The following is an 18184-nucleotide window of genomic DNA, read 5'->3' as shown; positions in this document are numbered from 1 at the left end:
AAATGTTATTATGATGAGATAGCACTTCTTGTTTAATTCTCAAGAAAAGTCTCTTTTTTTTTTTCCAAAAACTCATAAAACCAAGCCTGGCTTGGGGAGCACAATGAATCCTTTTTCATAGTAGTTTTGTATATCTCACCTACCTATCTATGTATCTATCACATATATTTATGCATATAAATTAATATAATACAACTTTATATATGCTTATAACATATTTAAAATGTTTTTCTAAGATTTTTTTTCTTCCCTCTTGAATGAAGTCAATATGATCTGTTTTCTCCAGCAAAAACTATCTTTGGAAAGATTTCACAAATGAAAAGTTCTAGAAAGAATTCAGTTGCCTGTGACATAGCATTGATCAAAACTCACTAATGTCTGGTTCTAGAAATTGTAGTAATTGCAAATATGCTAAATCAGATGTTGGTTTATGTTGAACTCAGTGTCCAACTGGCTGTTCCATTGGCTGCTTAGATCAGAAATGCAAAGTATCACATACATATTTCCTTTGACATTTGTGAATGTCACATTGATAAATATTTATCAATGTCAAAGAAAAATAATTATTAAATTAAATTTTTATTAGTGGCTAATATTTACATTATTAAAAATGTTCTATAAAATCTATTACTTTAAGATTGTAATACAAGCTTCAGAATAACTTGCAATTATACTTTTTTCCACCTTAGGACATAGGGTACTAAAATACTACTCATGATTTTTCCACGAAAAAAGTATTATGGGAAATTGGGTTACATTTTTTGATTGCTTCCTACAAGGCTAACATTTTGAAAGGAAGTGGATGCATATTATTTGTTAGGCTACCTTATTTTCAGCCTAGGTAAATTTGATAAAATTGAGGCCATAGTCCCTTTATAAGAAAAGAAGGGAGAAGATCTGGAATCTTGATTCCTCATGAAAATCTACTTGCTGGCTGATGTGTCTGTGTTGAGGGGAAAGGAAAGACTGAGTTTTTATTTAAGTTCAATATTCCTGTGGTGCCTAGGAGTCTAGTTCCGAGGATTCAGTCTGTCATTACTCATTTATGTATCAACCAATCTCATTTTGCTCTAAGATATTGATTAAATTGCTTATGTTATAATTTCATTTGCATTTAACAGTTTCAGTTATCTTGTCACTAGTGTCATTGTCATCCAAATAATTTCTCAACTTTTTAACTGTATACGTTTCCATGTTTGAAGGTCTAAAATTAAGTAAAATGATATGGTCTCTGCCCTCTAGATTAGAATCTTAAAACAGTTGGTTAAGGCAAACTTGGAGACCACCATCTATCTAATCTTTTTTTTCTGTGATTTAGTCTGTGATTTTTTTTTTATTGAGTCCTTTTCCAAGTCTCTGTTTCCAGATTTGCCTTTGATTGGAACAGTGGAAGCTTAGTAGCAGTGTGTGTGTGTGTGTGTGTGTGTGTGTGTGTGTGAGAGAGAGAACACATGAATTTTTTTTATTGGAGTATAGTTGATTTCAATGTTGTATTAGTTTCAAGTGCATAGCAAATTAGTCATATATGTAGTCTTTTTTCCTATAACATTTATTGTAAAATATTGAGTAGATTTCCCTGTGCTATACAGTAGGTTCTTACTAATCATCTATTTTATACAGTAGTATGTATAGCACACATAAAGTTTTGCGTTCCTATCTTGATAGTAAGGAGGAAATCTTTTATTAGTCCATATACCTGGCATACTTGATAAAGAAAAAAGATGTTAGAAATATTTTCTCAATTTTTCAATTCAAATCTAATTCCAAACCCGAGGCTTGGTCTAGCACCCGACTCCTGACCAGAGGGAAGGTGAGAAAACAGGTAGACAGCTTTTCCGCAATGTCAGTTTTTTGTTTCTGGACCAGCCCAATATTAACCTAATTCAGTTACTTCTATGTGGGAAGCAACCATGCCTCTTCTTCCACGCCATGGAGATGTGGATCACGAGGCATTGATGATTTCTGTAACCCCAGATCAAACAGAGAAAAGCTAAGAGTGGTCTGTAGGGACACAGGATTTCTGCTCCTTATCTCCCTTTCCTTCCAAACACAGCCACCTCCAGACTGTGCGCATTAGTAATAGCTGTCATTTTTCTTTCTGAACAAATCATCTCCATGCAGTTTGCACTCGAGGGTACTGGAGAGTGTCCTCCCTATCTCTGTACATTAAATAACCTCATTGTGGTGCTGAGCCTGGCCACGTCTCTCCCTTTCTCTGTGGCAGGTGTATTTATCATTTTCCCCACTCTGACATTCCTAGCTCCAGCTGCCAGACCAGGCCTGGCACCTTTCTCTCTGTAGATTAGTTTGCATTCTACAGGATTAAAAAGGTTTAGAGAGTAACTGGGAGTTGGCAGCAAGAACCTGAGTTGTTTAGAAATGTCAGAAAAGTGTCAAGACTGCCAGTTTTCTGGGGGCTTGAACAGGGGAGGAACAGAAGCACTTTTCAATCAGATTCTAGCAGACAAAACACCATGAGAAGGAGGCAGCAAGGATCTCTAAGACAGTAAGAAGTTCTTGTATTCGAGAAGAGTGGAAAAGGAGAGAGGGAGGAGGATGGTGGAAGGAACAAACAACTCAGCTTTTCCATGAGGCAATTGAACACTGACAAATTGGACAGCCCGGTACACCTCATGCCAGTGCACTATTCAGTGGGAGTCAGCCTTGCAGGAAGCAGCCATGGGAGAGAAGACAAAGCAGGAGATGGGATGCTCTGAAAACTCACAGATGACTAATGCATTTAGCAGCCTCTCACTTGCCCATTTCACTTTCTGCTTGTATTTGGATTTCTTTGATTATTTGTGGAGGAGAGGCTTTGGCCTTTGATGTATTTCCTCCCAGAGAAGAGACACTCCCCAGGGCTCAGACAGAAGCCTTGATCTCCCAAAGAGTCTGTGCAGGTGACACAGGAGATGTATATTTTTTAATGTCGGATCTATCATATGCACAATCTCAACTGCTGAGAACAAAGAGGAATTGTATCTGAAAACCCTTGAAGATGGATTAAGCATGAAAAACGAATTGGAGAGTGTTATTACTGAATTATATATGTGGATAGATTGGCTATATGATCCTGCCAGTGTTTTGTGCCTTCACTAGGGGAAGTATCCTGAACAGCCTTGGAAAGGGTATGACTCAGTACAGCAAAAAAAAAAAAGTGACTGAGGACTGAAAAACTTGGCAAAGAATTTCCTTGGGTTTGGTGGAATTTGGAGTGAAACACTCAAGTCATTTGGCAGACTCCACGGAAGTGATTTCCACCACGTCGTGGGCCAACTTCTATCACAATTTGGGACTTTCTTAGGTAGAGAAGGAGGGTGAGCAAGGCTTTTGGCTTTTTATTCATAGAGTCAAGTATGAGAACTGTCTTGGACTAGGAAACAGGAAGAAGAGTTTAAGTACCCTCTCAGACTGTTTTCCTCATTTGTACTATGGGGTTGGTTGATTTATCTGTAGTATGGGTAGAGGTTGGCCCATGTGATTTTTAGACTTCCTTCTAAAATAAAATCATATAGTGCACTTATTAAACTCACACCTCTGATCTTAAGAGCCTGACTAGGCTAGTAACCTCACTCTGGACTCAGCTCTTCTCTGTGTACCAGTCCTATTTAAAGGTGTTATCAAGGAAGAGACAAAATTATCTTCTGTGTAATGATTCATTCATAAACAGATGTTGATTCATTCGTAAACAGACATACCCTTTAAGCAAACACAGTAGGACTCCAAAGGAATAATGAGCATGGAATCCTAAAGATGGGCTTCAGCAGCCGTGGTATTTTAGAGCTTTTTTTTTTTTTTTTTTCCTTTTGCTAAATATGGAGTTTTATGATGCTTACTCAAAGCTACTGATCTACTCCTGAATAGGATGGCACACTATATGTATCAAGATAATGCTTTTTTATTTTACATCATGACATTTCTTGAAGAATGAAGAGCTCAGCACAAACAGTGGTTCTGATACTATCAACAAGAAGGATATTGAAATGCACTGCTTTTTGAAAATTGAAACTGGCAGCATTTTTTAATATGTTTCTAAAGGCTGGCGACCCAGTGACTTACTACCAATATCACATTATTGCTATTACCAAACACTTTCAATTACAAAATACCAGCTGGATTTCACAATGAACTTTTAAGATAAGCAGGATGGGTGTTTCAAATTCACACTTGTACAAAGTAACTAGGCCCCAAAGGGAGAACTGGCCCAGAGTCACAATGTTAGTGAATGGTACTGTAAGAACTTGAACATGTGTGAGTCTTGCACAAGTGCTCTTTCACTGCACTGGGCAGCGGATCTACAAACTTGCAGTTGGTAGTATCACAGACTGAACTGATTGGACCAGGGAAAATGAGTACACATTTACATACACACACACACACGCACGCACACATAGGAAATTCGTGGGACCACAAAAGTACAATATTCTTCTCCGAGTTTTTCAGTTTTGCTGCATTTAAGGTTTATGTTAATTTTTGTTTCTTGATGAAATGCCAAAACAGAGGCAGTAGCTAAATGAAATCAAATACTGTCTATTTTACAGAATTTCTTATTTTTTTTTTTATCTAGAAGCTTGGCATTAACTAGATCTAGCCAAATGCCATACATAATGGGGAGAAAAACCTTTCCAGAAATATTTTCTTACCTCACCTATTTTTTTTTTTGCATTTTTTGTTTTTGTCCCAAACTCTTAAATGTCAAATTTGTATATGTGTGTGTGATGTGGGGTTGGAGGCTGGGGGTGGGGGAGAGAATTTCCAGTAGAAAACAATTTGGGATTGAAGGTTTTCTACCTCATGTAAAGTCAGGATTGAGGCCACAGGAATGGCAACTTGGGGGATGTAGGGATGGCATGGGTGGCATTTCTGGCTGCCATGTTGAGTCAGCCCCCAGGAGTGTCTCCATGTCTAGTGCCCTGGCTCATGCTGTCCCAGCCTCCTGCAGTGTCTTTCCCCAGGTTACCGTGTATTCTTGGTCTGTATTTTATTCATCAAATACCAGATCCAATCTAAGGCTGCTGTAACAGAGTTCTACAAAATGAGAGGCTTGAACAACATAAATTTATTGTCTTGGTTCTGGAGGCTTAGAAGTTCAAGATCAGGATAGCAACAATGTGGCTTCCTTTTGAGAGCTGCGAGAAAAAAAATCTCTTCCAGACCTCTCTCCTGCCTAATGGACGGCTGTCTTCTCCCCCTGTTTTCACATCATCTTGCCTTTGTACCTTCTCAAATGAATGTCTTAGTCCCTGCTGCCTCATTTTTTCCCAGTGCTATCGATGTATTCTTTTGCTTTGCAACTGTTATGAGAGCTGGGAGATAGTCTATTTTCTTTACTCCTTTGTGTCCCCATCTAAAAGAGTGCCCTCCACATAGAAGGGTTCAAAGGAATGGATTAGTGAATCTCCACAATGAAACTCTTATGTAGGACTTTGAGAGCAGAAATGGAATCTTTTTGGTGTTACTGCAGCTTCTAAATATTGAATTGGGCATCGTAACATTTGAAAGCCTATCATCAGCTAAGAGATCATCTGTATTACTTGCTTAAGTACATACATATAGATTCAAAGTTAAGCCTCATGAGAATATATGAGTTTGTAGCAAGGGTTGGGACTCCAGCCTGATTTCTTTTAATTCATACTCTTGTCTTTACTTCTGATTTACTTTCAGTCAGAGCCATTGATTTACCTTAAGTCTTTTCTCACTTTGTTCTTCATAAGCCCTTTGTTGGTTTTCTAAAAGTTATTGCCACTGAATTAGATTTTAACAGAGTTAATATATCAGCATGTTACTTAGGGTTTCAGTCTGTGATTAATCCCAGAAAAGCTGGGTGATTGCTTTACCAGAGGGCTGCGTATTCTCTAGGTTGTAGCATTATTCATGTCTGATGCAAACAGACAAATACAGAGTTTCAGGAAAAATAAGGTAAGGAAATGGGGAATCTGGGTTTGGGCACTAGAAGAAAAGGGTAGATTTTTTTTCAGTGAAACTCAGTTTTCAATTTGAGGGGGCTCTGATGAAATAGGTAGACTTTAACCTTGTGATAAGTAGGATTGAAGTGTTGTTTATTTCTGATCTATGTTTAACAGTGAATTAACAGATTTACCTTTAGAGTCAACTCTATGTCATGTTGACTCTAAACAAGGGGCAGATCATTAGGTTATATGGACCCAAACCATACAATTCTATTTGTTCCTCTCGCTCCTTTTCAGATGAAAAATAACTTAATCTTTATACCATTTCTATAAATAATATTCAGAACCAGTTAAATCTGCTCTCTGGTCTTTACGCATGTTATCAAATTTGGATTCATCTCAATTCCTGGTATCTCTGTGTCCCCTTTCACTAGTCAGCTCCCCTTCCCTCTATTTCTATCCTGATTCACAGACAGAGAACACTAACAGGAAAATTTACTGAATTTCCCTCTCAAACACACACATAAAAACTCGAGAATGGTTATATGGACCATTCCATCTAGATTTTTCTATCTAAAAGATGACCTGAGAAGTTGGAGATTCTGCCTGTCTGGGCTATGACGTCAGCATGTCCTCCAGATATCTGATCTCTACCAAGAGCATGGCTGGCAACATGACTTCCTTCTTCAGCATTTCTGGTTCCAGTGTGGGAGAGCAATGTTTTTTTTTGTTGTTGTTTTTTTTTTGTTGTTGTTGTTGCTATTTCTTGGGCCGCTCCCACAGCATATGGAGATTCCCAGGCTAGGGGTCCAATCGGAGCTGTAGCCACCTGCCTACGCCAGAGCCACAGCAACGCGGGATCCGAGCCGCATCTGGAACCTACACCACAGCTCACGGCAATGGCGGATCGTTAACCCACTGAGCAAGGGCAGGGACCGAACCCGCAACCTCATGGTTCCTAGTCGGATTCGTTAACCACTGCGCCACGACAGGAACTCCTGGTTTTTGTTTTAATTCAAAATACTTGGAGCTATAGGTCACTTTTTAAACCCATAAAAACACCCTGCAGTTCTAGGTTACATTGACATAGGTAATGACTTAAAATTCCTCTGAGCTTAGATTTTGCACTTATGATTCTGCAAATTAGCTCTTCAATCCCTGCAGGTTTCTGTCGTTTGAGCTTTTAGAATTGTGTTAAGTTTCTTATATAACCAGGGCACCAAAGTCCTTAGCTTATAAGATCACTAACCACTGTAAGGTGGGGTGGGAGAGGATGCATATGTGTGTTATTAGGGGTTGGGGGGAGTTATAGTCAGTAAAATAAAAAATTGAAGAATGTTTTCTAATGAGTAGAAGAAAGGATACTGGTTATCAGCTATAAAGGCACCAGCTAAAACCTGGTTGAATCTGTATCAGGACTAGACACAATTTTGAAAAGGGGTGAGAATTATAAAAGGTTAAGAGGACAGTGTTTGTTCTCTCCTCTTTTTTTTTTTAATGTATATTCTTGTGCCATGTGAAGCAAAATTGAATAAAAATATTTAGCCAGGGTTTTATGTATCATGTCTATGTTTTGTGGTTAGGTTTAACTTTTAGGATCCTGTACAGTGAGTCTTCACCAGTGTCATATATCTGTCAGCAACAAATCCATTGTGAATTGCTTATGGGCATGAGTGACAAACATTATTTTCATTTCATATAATCAGAGGGCTTGAAAGGAAACTAAAGTGCCATCAAAACTGTCTGCCTAGCTGTGTGCAAATGTGCCATCCTTACAGAAAGCTGTGGACATATGAGTATCTGGACTGTTTTCAAAGGATGTGGACATTTTTCCCTTTAATAAACACCCCCGCTGCTGAACAACAGTTAAGACGTGCCTTCTCATAAAGAACTTGGTTTTAAAATTAGCCAGAGTTTTTCCATTTTGCTAGAAGAAATAGACTACTTTGTATTGTTCAAGCACATACTAATGCTTTTGTAGCAAAGGAATTCATTACATGGTGAATGCACTGGTGTGGGGGATATTTCTTCTGAGCAGTGGTCTCCTCCCTCCCTCTAACCTCTGCAGTTTTAAACGGGATTATCACACAGATACTCTTTTTCTTCCCTTCTGGGTTACAGTACATCACACTAGATGGCAGTCACACCCCAGTTTGGGAGTCCATTTTCCATCTCCCCTGCCCCCACACACAACCTTTTCTTGTCCAAAATAATATGGAATAAAACATGCAAATAAAATACATTCATTTTGTACAAGGTTCATTCAGAAAAGCTGATATACAATTAGAGCTGGTAAGGAAAAAAAAATACGTTAAACGATATTGAAAACTCAGACATTGGGGGAGGGTTTGAGGGGTGGGGGCAGGGATCCTCTGGTTTGCTTCTTTGTTACTGTTTTTCAGATCTAGCTTAATTACAAAAAGGAAATGTGTTGGGCCAAATACCTAAGTTTCTGTGAGAAAGTAAAAGTGTATTTCTGAGAAAAAAAGAATTCAGCCAGGCCAGTTGCTTATGTTTTCTCAAATCCTATGCTTCTTCCAGCAGATTGGCTGTGCTTTTATGCAACATTAACCTGGATTTTCTAGACAGAAACCATCAAATGCAAGCTCAGAGCCCTATGTGTATTGCCCATTAACAGTGAGTAGAATGATTGGAAGGAAAACAAAACCAAAGCAAAAGCTCCTGAACAATGAGGACCCCCTTTCATTGTGTTTGTGTAAATCTGGGGATCTGCTGAGGATTTGGAGACAGACAAATTCAGTTTCTGGTCAGCTAATCCAGAGCCCCAGAATATTTTACTAAGGGGGAACCAACTGTCTGAGAATAATTACATGAGAAGTGGCTCTTCTCTGATTCCACTAATTCATTTTGCACATAAAATAGTAAAAAGTTAAAATGTTTTTATCAAAACACACTTGTCAAACATTTAACTTGATGTTACAGAAATGTTATTCTTTCCCTCTCACAGTTCACAGCCCTAGGCTTCATATTGGAATTCATAGGTAACATGCTCTCATTTTAAAGCAAGCAAGTAATCACCTCTTAAAGGTTATTGCACAGAAAAGTGAAGCACCATCATGAGGAACAGTGTGATTTCATGAGCATATATGAAGACTGTTACTCAGCCTGCATGTGAAAATGCTTAATGCATTATTTATAGATGTTGTTTTACCACGGAGATCAAGGTCATGCATGGGACTCCCGGGCAATGGGTCAAGTCTTGAGAGGCCATGCCGATAATCCTGGCTGACAGTTTCTTGGATAGAGTCAGTGAACTTTAAGTACATGCATTTTCCAACTTGGAAGGAACAGTGAAAACTTTTTTTTTTTTTCTTTAAATTAGCTAGCTACTCATTTATCCAACTTGATCACAACTCATTAATTTTGGTCAGAAACAGTACGTGGGGCTGGGGGTGTTGCTATGTTCACATTCTCTCTCTCTAAATTCTATGAATCATTCTGCTAAGAGAAATAAGCAATTAATTTGGCCCGCTACCCTTTGCCAATGATGTTTCCATATATTCTAGATTCTGACATAAAGCAGACTCAATAATAGTGAGACGTATATGAAAATGCCAGAATACTAGGACATTTACTTTAAAATTTCCAATGGAAAATGATTTCTAAAGGCCTTTCAAAACATATATATATATAGCATGTGTGTATATATATGTGTGTGTATATATCTATATTGATATATATGTGTGTATATTATATATATATGTATGTGTGTGTGTGTATATATATAATGTTAGAGAATTCCATTCCTTTAAGTTGTTACCTATACTGGGCCCTTTTGTTGTATGTGTTTCCCTTGGGTCCTCCTGCATAATACAGAAGATGCAGACTTGCTTGTTCACGTAATCTTGGAACATTATATTGAGGTCCTGACCTCTTCTAGCACTACATAGGCAGTGGCACATGGTGGGGAGATTAGGGGGAGTGGGCTATCCCTGTGCAGGCGATATGGGGGTAACATCGTCTGTAGAGAATTAAAAAAACATAGGAAAGCTTACGAAAAATAAGTCTGTTTGTTATCATCCTATACTGGCAATTTTAAACAATGTCAGTAATAAAACAATCTTCCATGTCAAGCAGATCCCTCCTTCTCCCTGTCACCCCTTGAAGGCTGCTGGAAAAAGGCAAGGTTCTTGGTGCCATCACATGTACTCAAAGGGGCTATATTTTCTGCTTAGACATAGATATAAAACAAAACAAAAGCACAACAGTTTTCTCATTCTACCCTTTAATAATCTTTCTGCATTCTAGTCTTTTCTGTTTCCTTCAATTTTGTTTTTCTTTCTTTCTTTTTTTTGTTTTTTGTTTTTGAAGGGCTGCACACAGAGCGTATGGAAGTTCCCAGACTAAGGGTCAAATCAGAGCTGCAGCTGCTGGCCTACGCCACAGCCACAGCAATGTGGGATCTGAGCCATGTCTGTGACCTACACCACAGCTCACAGCAATGCTGGATACTTTATCCTACTGAGTGGGGCCAAGGATGGAGCCTGTATCCTCACAGATACTAGTTGGGCTTGTTACCTCTGAGACACAAGGGGAACTCCTATTTCCTTCAATTTTGATTTGAAGTGTTCATGTATTATTCTTGTGAAAACAAAGAATTTCGTGGCAATTATTACTTTTCATGAATACTAAACATTTCTAGATTTGGAAAGTCCAAACTGAGACAATGCAATTATGATTTATTTTGGTCAAATCTTACATTCTCCCTTCTTGTCATTCCTCAGCTGGCATTCTCAGATAGAAACATCATGGTCACTGGTACACATCACAGAATAAGACTGACATTTAACTAAAGGAGAAAGGACATGCATAAATGTTAGGGTTGATGGAGGGGTGGGAATGATGTTTTTCCCTAACGTGGTGATTTTTGAGGAAGAAATCTGATTATAGTGAGGCAACTATGTGTTAGGTAGCACTTGAAAGCATAGTCCTTTGGTACATGAAAGATATCACTAATCCCTTTGGCCTTTTTTATCTGTGGTTTTTTTTCTTCACTACAAGTCCAATTCATATGTTAGAACTACCAATAGAAGGGTTGTAGAAAACATGGCTGGGGAAAATTCAAGACCGTTTTGTTCTCTCATTAGGATCAATTCATACTGAAGAGTTTCATCCTACTTACAGAAGTTATGTTCTGTGCAGTAAAGAGGGGAGTTTAAACAATTTGAAGTGGCTTGATTTATACTGGAAGATAATCAAATCTAGACATCCATGTATATAGCATTTGGTTATAATGTGTTAATGGGTCTACGGAAACGTAAATGTTCTGGAGATTTGGGAATTCTCAAAATGTTAGGGAGTTTCCTCAATCTAATGAAAGTAGAGTGGTCAGGATAAATCTCAAAAAGAAATAGAGAAGGTGATTTGAACAGAGTTTAGGGAGATGAGAAACAAATCATGGGAACACTTGAGAGAAGAAAATTCCTGCCAGAGGAAATCTCCAGAGATGGGTCCCCAAAAAGAAATATGTCTAAGTGTTTGAAGGACAAGGAAACTGACATAGAGTGACTGATGCTGGAGTAATAAGCAGTGAGATCAAAGAGAAATTAGGAGAAGGGTGGGTTTGAGCGAGTAGGTTGGAGTATATTATTGTGAGAAATTGTAAGGATGATGGCTTTATTCTAGGAGAAATTTTCTAGAATTTCTAGAAATTCTAGAAAAGCAACCACTAAAAAATTACTAAAAGTATATGATTCACATCCTTAGACTTAGATCTACAGCAGGGATGATATTTCTTTTCATAAAGAGCAATATAATAAATATTTTAGGCTCATGGGCCATAGGGTATCCATTGCAACTCAACTCTGCTATTGTAACAACAAAAAACAGCCATAGGCAATCCATATAAAATGGGAGTAGTTGTGTCCCAGTAAGACTTTGTTTGCAAAAGCAAGCAAGCAGCCCACAGGCTATAGTTTGCTAATCTGTAATCTACAGGGTAGTCTGATTTGTTTGTATTTCTTCTAGGAAAATTAAACTAAGGGGAAATGAAGAAGCAGCTAACATTGATTGACTATTATGTACCAGAATGTGTTCTAAGCGTTATACATCATACTGTTACCTGTTCCCATTCCTATTATTAGCGACTTGTCCAAGAGAGTTTTAGCGCTCAAGAAAATAACTTCAGTACCCCAGTCACTGATTCTGCTTTGCCTGTACACCTCCTCAATTCATTCTGCAAGTGTGGTTTTTAAAAACATGATCATGCCAAATTTTTTTTTTCTACTAATGTTGAACATACGCGATCACTCTGGCGGAGTGAATTGAGGAGGTGAGCAGGCAAGGGAATTAAAGACAAAGCTATTGAAGTGATTTTCATGGCAAATGTTTAAAGAATGAATAACGCTAATTCTTTACACTCTCTTCCAGAAGACAGAGGAGAGGGGGTCAACTTCCAATTCATGCTATAATGTCCTCATTCCTTGGATATCAAAACCAAACATAGCAAATGTAGGAAAACTACAGAACAATATCCCTCATTAACATAGACACAAAAATTAGCAAGAAATTATTAGTAAATTGAATCTAATGATATATAAAAAGAATAATGCACTAATATCAAGTGGAACTTATTCCAAGAATGCAAGGATGTATCCATATTTTAAAAATCATAAAAGGTAATCTACAAATTTAGATTCAAAAGAAGCAAAAGCATGTGATAATATCAGTTGATGCAGAAAAATCATTTAACACCCATTTATTTAAATGATCTTTCAATAAATTTGGAATGGAAGAGAACATCCCCAATCCAATAAAATGTGTCCACACAACCCCGACAGCCAGAGTTCCTGTTGTGGCTCAGCAGGTTAAGAACCTGATACTATCTCTCTGAGGATGTGAGTTCGATCCTTGGCCTTGTTTAGTGGGTTAAGGATCCGGTATTGCTGCAAGCTGCAGTATAGGTTACAGATGTGGCTCATGTCCGGTGTTGCTGTGGCCGTGGCTAGGAAGGCAACTGTGGCTCTGATTCAGCCCCTAGCCTGGAAGCTTCCATATGCTGCAGGTTCAGCCATAAAAAGAAAAGAAAAGAAAGCCCTATATCTAACATTATACTTACTGGTGGAAGACTGAATGCTTTCTTCCTTAGGAAAAAAGTTAAGGGTATCTATTCCCCCCATTCGTACTGATCATATTGCTGGAATCATAGCTGGTACAACAAGGCAATACAGTAAACAAAGTGCCCACAGATCAGAAAGAAAGAGTTTTCTGTCACTATTTGAAGATGACAATCATATCTCTATAGTCTAGTGATGCACAACTGTAACCTGATATTAAAATATTATTCAGAAGAGTTTTCAAGACGGTGAAATACTTACGTATAAATCGATATAGTAGAATCTATACGATGATGAAAAAAATTGAAGACCTAAGTAAATCAAGAAACAGGGATTGGAAAACTCAACATAATACAGATGATAACACTCAAATGATTTATACAATTGTTAACACAATCCAAATGGGATTTTTTTGAAAACATACATAAGTTAATTCTGAAATGAATATGGAAAGGTAAAGGAAAATAGGATAGTTAAAACAGTCTTGAAAAAGGGGAATAATGTTGAAGAAATCACACAACACTACGTTAAGACATTTTATGGCTAGCGTAAACGAAATTGTGTCACTTGGCAGAGGGGTAGACATGTAAATCAACGAACAGAACAAATTAATACCACTAATCACAGCTGACTTTCAACAAGGAAGGAATGATGTTCACCCAGTCTTCATGATGACTAAATCTTCATCCTTTAAGTTGATTGTCGTATGAGAGCCTGACATTAAGTTTTTGATTATTCAGGCACTCATTCCAAAAGATATCCATCTTGAATAAACATATTGCCATCTGTATGACACAGCTACTTGTACAACAACCCAATAAGGAACAAGGCAACTGCCTGTCATGAAGATCCTCTTTCAGAAAAACCCTGGGCATCCCATGTAGCTGACTGCTTGAGTGACCCTACCTCAACACTCCCACACCCCACACCTGCACTCCTTCTCTCATGCTTCCAATTAGCCAATAATGAGTGACCTTAAGAAAGCCCAGACTCTCCACCTTCACACCCGAATTAAGACAGAGTTCAGTTTAGCAATCTCTTGTTCTGCCTATGAGATCTCTGTATGACCCTCGGGTATGCCATGGACTCTCTAGAACCTGTCAGAAATAAAGCTTGTTTCTCAAAATTCCCTGAAGTATTTTTGCAGAAGGACTTCCTGGGATCATTGCAAGACCCACAGTGCTGGCCCTGGTAGGGGAAATGTCTGTGGAGCTCACTATGAGGAATGTGGGGCCAGACCTTCCCAGCTCAGAGATTTACCATTCACAGGCTAAAAATGGCACACCATTGGTCAGGTCCAAAATTAGAGTAGGGCTTGGTTTTGCTCTTTCTCTCATACCTTTGCCTAATCTGTGAGAAAGCCCTGTTGGAGCATATTGGAATCTGACAACGTTTAACCTCCTTTGCTGTTATCCCCACAGTCTGGAGCACCATCGCCTCTTATCTAAACTTTTGTCAGAGAAACTGGCCTTGAGACTTCGACACTTAGTTGTTCTTTAGTCTATAATCCATACAGTTGCCAAAGGAGTTATTTTGATAATTAAGACATTAAGACATTATAGCAACCCTTAAGTGAAGTCTTTTAATGGCCTCTCATCTCACTAAGAATATAAACCAAAATCATGACTATGAGGTTAAAAGATCCTGCATGATCTGATCTGGCCTACTCTCACTCTGCTCCCAAATCCTCTCTCTCTCTCTCTCTCTGACTCTTCTCCAGTCTTACTGCCTTTCTTGATGTTTCTTAAACATTCTGAATATACTCTAGCCTCACAGTTTTTGCACTTGCTGTTTCCCGTGCTAGAAATTGTCTTTTCCTAGAGCTCAAGGAAAAAAAAAATCATTTCCTCACTTCCTTAAGTCTCTTCTGATAGGATATCATAGCAGAGAGACCTTTCCTAACCACATTACATAATAAAAATAATCTGCCCATCCCTGGCATTGCCAACTTCTCCTACTACCTGTTTTATCTTTTTTTTTTCCTTTTTTGGTGCATACAACCTACTAATGAATTGTATATTTTTCTTCTTTATTAAATTACTTCATAAGTAGAACTTACTTTCATGAAAGCAGAGAGTTTTGTCTGTTTTGTTTATTGCTGTATCTCTAAAATCTAGAACAATTCCTGCCATATCATAAGTACTCAATACATAAATGTTTAACGAATAAATTTAACAAAGTATGGCCTTGATGTCCAAATCATAATCTATAAATATACTTGATAGTCAGTGAAGCTCTGCTGTTTGTGAATATACGTTTTGAGAGTACTTTTAATAAATAATGTAAGTTGCATAAAGCAGTGCTATTATTATTTCTTTCAATCCTTTAACATAAGCCAATATTTATTGTGTCCATTCCTCCAAAGTTCTTTCTAGAGTAAATTGCTTATGAAACTCCATAATGCATCGTTCATCATTTTATTTTCTATGATTTATCATTATTACATGTAGAGTCTAGATTCCATGCTCAGTAGGCCATCTATTCCTTTCTTAGTCCTTTTCTAAAAATTAATAAATGGTACTTCTAGGTGTGTGCTGATTTTTGCCATGTATTTCAACTGGTCAGTTTTTTTGTTTTGTTTTGTTTTTTACCTTGGCCATCTCCAGGGCATGAGAAGGTTCCTGGGCCAGGGATCAATCCTGTGCCACAGCAGCAATTCAGGCTGCTGCAACAATGCAAATCCTTAACCCACTCTGCCACAAGACAACTTTACAACTAGCCAGTTTCAATACAGATGTAAAAGAATTCTCACTGTGGCTCAGTGTGTTAAGAGCCAGACTAGTGTCCATGAGGATGCAGGTTTGATCCCTGGCCTTGCTAATGGGTTAAGGATCTGGTGTGGCAGTAAGCTGTGGTGTAGGTCACAGATGCAGCTTGGATCCCATCTGGGGTGGGCCGGCAGCTGAAGCTCCAATTCAACCCCTAGCCTGGGAACTTCCATAGGCCACAAGTATGGCCCTAAAAAAGAAAAAATACAAGTGTACATAATTCAAGGAGAAATCAGTGTTTCGGATTTTTTCCTTTTCAGATGTCTTTATTGTAGCTTGGATTGACAAGATCATGCATTTCCATTTTTAAAAAAAGCTGCCAAATATTTACTACAAACACCTGTTTCCTTTTTAATAAATTCAAAGACAAACATACGATATAAGGTTGTAACTTGTAATGGTTACATTATAAAGAACTTGTGTCTAGAGACTTTTAAACAGACTGGATAGCCTTTGACTTTTATATGGCAGCTCCAAATAAGAAAGAGGCTCAGAGTACCTAAATAATTTATATGAACCATGATATGGTTCTTCTCTTCTTAATTATAATGAGATTACTACAATAAATAAAACAAGACAAAACAAAAAACAAATGTGTTAACATCCATGATGTACCTAATTCTGTAGGAAATTACTATCAGCAAAAATGTTTCTTAAGCAAAGAAATGTAATATTTACCCTTAAGTTGTCTACAATCTAGGGCATAGGAGAAGCCAAACCCACAACTCTCACCACATGACAACAGATGAAAGAGAGACAAATTATTACTGAGTTTTGGGTTCCAAAGCCTCTTAGAGACATTGGGAACTTGCAGGGAATCCAGAGAAGAGCCACAGAGATGATTAAAGAGTGTAAAATGGGACCTTTGAGGATAGGTTGAAAGAATTGGGATTATTTAGTTTGGAAGCAACGTTATTTAAAAAGTGTTTCATAATAGCTTTAAATAACACACAGTGTTAGCTAATTGACGATGGTGACTAACTCTTCCTCTGCATGAGAAGAAATGGAAAAATATCCTACCTGAGAGATTTGGCTTAAACATATAATAAGGGGACATTTTCAAAGACTGAAGATAGAATGGAGGGTCACAGTATGAATATGGGTTTTTTTAAAAATTTTTTTTAAAGAGAAGAGATTCATATAGTTAATATGCAAAGGCAGAGAGTGAAAGTAAGTCATTTTTTAAGTCTACAGCATGAGAAAGCTTCTCAAAACATCTTACAGTTATGTGACCCTTGGACCTTATTCAGTATCTGCTGAGTTTTACAATAGGTTTCGTGCCAGTTGTGAATAAAAATCCAGTGCCTTTAATTCTTATATAGCATCGGTTATCTCTACAGATTGAAATTTTAAGTCCTTGGTACTTTGTATCCACTTATAGTAATCAGGCACACCAAACTATCACAAAGCAATGCATTGTTTGTTTTCTTTAGGAAGCATTTTATAGTTCACTGATAGATGAATATGGCATATGAAACCAGATTGGTGCTAAAAACTGCTTCCATGGGGATAGCAATTTACCCTACATTTAGTATCTCCAAATAGTTTTTGTTAGGAAAAAAAAAAACAAAAAAAAACAAAACAGCAACCTGAAGTAATCATGCTGAATTTCACTTTTTTACTTCTTAAATACCAGTCAAAATAAAAGGAGTGGTTAATGCAATGATTACGAAAATAAATTTTTCCAGTCCAAAGGCAATAATTCAATTGAAAAAACTCATAAAAAAGGATACTCTGACACAATTCATTTATCTCAAAGCTTGAATAATGTTTGATTTGTTCCAAACCAAAATTAAATAGCCTAAGCAAACCCAAATTTATTTTAAAACCCAACTCTCATTGTTTGCCATTTCAGTGGGTTTTCTTCTTGGCAACAAAGAGCCTGAAGTCTTAATAAAGTTGGAAACTTACTTAAATGCAGTGATGAAGAAATTGGGCCAGTGCTTAGGAAAACTGTTTGCCAAGAAATTTTGGAACAATTGCATTTAAAGTATTGTTCCATTTAAGAGGTGGAATTAAACTTCTATGGAGCAAAACTGCCATATACGCCTTATCATTGGAGTATGTTTTGCACAATCTTAAATGGAATTAGATTTCTCATTAATGAAGCAAATAAATCTGAATTTATTTCCTGAAAAGACAAGATATGGATTCCAGTAATAGCATTTTAAAACACTCTTGTGTACTTACCTACATTACAGTATTTCAAAGTAATAGGAATCTTGGCCATCAAACGTATCTTCATTAATTTCACACTGTGCACATATAAATAAAAAGCTAAGCTCAGTGCAGACTTTCTAAGTCTTTCAACCCCATCCACTTACCTCTTCTTTTAGCTTCATTTACTGTGGTGTTGTAACCAGCTATTTGACTACCTTTCTAGTACATGAATTAATGCATGTTAGAGATAAAAAAATGTTTGTTGCATGAA

This window comes from Phacochoerus africanus, chromosome 9, assembly GCF_016906955.1.
Source record: "Phacochoerus africanus isolate WHEZ1 chromosome 9, ROS_Pafr_v1, whole genome shotgun sequence".
In the NCBI taxonomy this organism is placed as follows: Eukaryota; Metazoa; Chordata; class Mammalia; order Artiodactyla; family Suidae; genus Phacochoerus; species Phacochoerus africanus.
The sequence above is the reverse complement of the archived record's forward strand: the minus strand, read 5'-3'. Positions refer to the sequence as shown.